A 3,746-nucleotide genomic window follows, 5' to 3' on the forward strand; every position below is an offset into this window, starting at 1 on the left:
CTGTAAACCAGAGGTGCTCAAAGTGGGGTCCACGGACCAAAATTGGCAAAACGTGGGCCACCACACTAGCTCCTAGCTTAATCATAAAAAATAAAGGCTTTACTTAAGAAGTGTTTGATTTCATGTATTCTATTATTAAATGTGGCACACAGACAGCTCTTTGATAGATTTTCATTTTGGCCCTCTAGGGGAAAAAGTTTGGGCACCTCGATCTAAACATTTCAAGGACATTTAGCCATTTATGACTGCAGTTTTTAATATTTTAAAATAATTAAAGCAAAAATATGTTGTAAGCATTTATCTTCGAATTTCATTAAATTTCTGGAAAATAATCTATAAACCTGATCCTGCAGATACCAAAAATGTACGCTGGGAAGCACTGCTTTAGTGAAGTTCTGTAATTTCTGTGTTTTACCCAGAACAGACACCAGGGGGCACTGATGTGTTAAATATGTGACTTTGATTGTTGTCTGAGGTTTAACATTTGAAGTTTCATGACTTTTGATGACTGTTTCAATCTATAAATTGCTTTTTGAAACTTGTATAATTCTAATCCGGTTTCTTTGTTATTGTTGCTGTTGCTTATTTTAAAACCATTCAACTTACTGAGGTTCCTGAGAACTTAAAAAAATACAACACACTAAATTAGTGAGAGAACCACAACTAATTTGAATTATTTTTTTATTGTTTCAGAAAATTAACCCATACACATTTTTTTAGCTGAATGTAGTTTTTGTCTGTCTTGTTCCATCATTTGTTTAAATGAACACTGAAACAAAAGACAAACCAGTATGAACCTTCAACATGTTTAAGTCTGTTTGAAATTAGGAGCCACAGCAGCAACACATGATAATCTACAGACTCCCTAATAGGAGGTAAATTTGACTTAGAAAAAAGGAGTTCCCCTCTTTGATTAGCCTCACTTAGCATCTGTCTCTCACTCCCAAACACTGTTTAATTGCTCTTAGACATCCATCTGTTTATTCTCTAGTGGATCTGTTTACTATTTATTTATTTTATGATCACATTTTAGTCACGAGAGAGAGAAGGGGGTAGACCCAGGCATTCAGCGAGGACATTCCACCTGTCAGATCTAATTTCCTGAGGGTTCTAAAGGACCGATGTAGAAACAATGCAGCTGCAAAAAGGTTCAATATTTGCTATCAGCTATGTGTTTTTATTGTGTTTTTTTTCTTAAATCGTAGACCTCTTTATTGTGACTTAAAGTTGCAAACTGACTATGATTCAACTTCTCTTGAATCTTTTATCTCTTAGTTATTTCCTCTAAACGTCTGCCAGATTACCTTCTTGGGAAGCGTTGGTATTGTAACAAATATTCTGATTACAAATGTGTGTGGTTAAAGATAATCTGTGTGGCTTTCTCTGTCACTGTACTCAACCCTTGCCTTTAGAGACAAAAGAATATTTGTGTGTGTTCATTTGTTGTTATCAAAATATCTCTTGGACCACTACCTGGATTTTAATAAAATCTGTCAGTCCAATTCAAGATGGAAACCACAGCCATTTGACGTAAAAAAAACACTAAAATGGCTCAATCAGTTTTATAGATATTTATCTAAAATTTGGCGTGAAGTAGCTGGGAGTCMTTCACAGTAGTTCCCCTGAGCGTGAGATCTTACAATATTAAATAAAAATTGTGTGTAACCAACTCTACGGTCGTTCAGATTGATTTTAGTCTAAAACTCTGGTCTGAATGGTGGCGAGTGTTATGAGGTTTTAAAATTTAAAACAAGTTAGAGATCTACGTACAACAGATCATCGTTTTAGCATCTTAAATATAAACTCTTGGCTTTTCTTGATGTCRGATTAAACATATTCAGTGACATGTAACAGTTCATGTAACAGTTATTGCTGCAAACTTGTTCATGTCTGTCATCATTTTTGGGGTTCTCTCAGGTAAACGAACCCTCTTTCTCGCTCCCTCTGTGAAGGCTCTCAACATCTGGAACCAATACAGATGTGCCTGCTATCTGAGGGACTGAGGGGCTTGGAGGTTGTAGGCTGAGTTTAAGGGAGGGTGAGGGGCTAGGACTGGTTGCTGCTTTGGCCCTGGGGGTCTGTGTGTCCCTGACTTCAAAATAGACTTGATTGCTAACAGCTGTCAGTCCTAACTCACCCAATGTCAGAGCTCTCCTCTGATGTCAGCCTTGTCAGTCTCAAGGACCGCTCAATGGAAAGCCCAATGTGGAAGGAAGGGCCGAGTCTGCTGTGGAAGGACTTTTCTCTTAACATAAATATTTTTTGTCTCTGAAGCCAAAACACAATAAATTTTAATATTTTAATACAGCTCATACAAAAGCAGCTGAATAAATTGGTTGTTTTTTAATTTTTTTGCTAAAAAGTGTCCTTTTATTGTCACTTTATCGGAGCCGCAGAGGTAAAAGTGTGTTTGAGGTGTGTGCTGCTATTCTGCGCCGCAGTTTGAGTAAATGGGACAGCAACTCATTAGCATCTTTTATTATCCAATTACAAATTCGGCTCGCCTAATTACCTCCAATCAGCAGGGAGAGGAAAATGATTGACTTCCTGGAGGACAAGACTCACGTCAGGACAAATAGGACAAAGTGGTTTTCCCTTCGTTTAATGAATGGAGAGTAATTCTCACCGCTTAAAACCATTTTTATCCTATAAATTCACGATGCTTTGTGAAAAAACTTTCCAAATTAAATGTATATGTTTCTGCACTAATCTTATTTGGGTTTTGGTCGTTTCATTCACCATCTGATGATGTAGTGAAGGARTTTGTTCTGTTTTGCTGATTTGGTTAATAGAAGCATCAAAATGTGGAAAAACTTCTGAAACAGCTGCAGAAATGATTATCCTTCACCAGAGGATGAAGGGCAGCTGCCRCAAAAGGGTTGTGCTTCTAACAGAGCTATGCATCACTATTAGACAATTAAACCCTCCTGTCATTAACGTCAGCAGCACCGTTACTCTACCGGGACTCAGTCACTCATCTGTTCATAAACTCAGGAGCTACTCGGCTMAACTTTAACTTCTTTTTCCTCAGATTTACTTTGCAACTCTTTGAGTCTTTGAAAGATGTCAGGAAAGACCAGAAATAGCAGCGGGGCGTGGGGGGGTGCCTCTGGGACGAGCAGTTGTTTACAGACAGTGACAGGGATGAAGGACCTCTGTGCTCTGGTGCTGGGCCTGCAGCCTCAGGGGTGAGCTGGTGCTGCTGGTCTGGAAGCTACGACACACTCACAAACRCACACGCAAACATGCAGGCTGGCAAAATTATTTGCACACAGATGCACAAAGCTGTATTATCTGTTGTTACTTTTATCTTCCTCTTTCCCAAATCTTTAGCTTTTGTTGTCATCTTTCAGACGATGTTGATGCAATCTGAAGAGCAAAAATAGCATTTGTAMGTGTAACATCAGCACATTTTAACCTTCACATTATTTATACGTGTCTCCTTTTAATGTCTGATTTCATCTGCATACTCTAAAGGCAGTTCAAGTTAATGTGGGTGTAAAATAAAATGTGGTTTTTTTTCTGCTGCTTCCTTCTGCAGGGGCCGACACAGTGAGCCAACYCMMATGAAAGATTTGTTTTATGACAGATACCCTTCCTGATGCACCCTGCAGCCTCAGGATTACAAGACCACGGCACTGACTGAGTTAATCTGGTGARTTTAAACACCAGATTATAAGGAATGAAATCAGGTAAGGTCACAAATAAGAAAGAATCCATATCATTATTTATATATAATAATATAT

This window comes from Austrofundulus limnaeus, unplaced genomic scaffold (genome assembly GCF_001266775.1).
Source record: "Austrofundulus limnaeus strain Quisiro unplaced genomic scaffold, Austrofundulus_limnaeus-1.0 Scaffold3, whole genome shotgun sequence".
Lineage (NCBI taxonomy): Eukaryota > Metazoa > Chordata > Actinopteri > Cyprinodontiformes > Rivulidae > Austrofundulus > Austrofundulus limnaeus.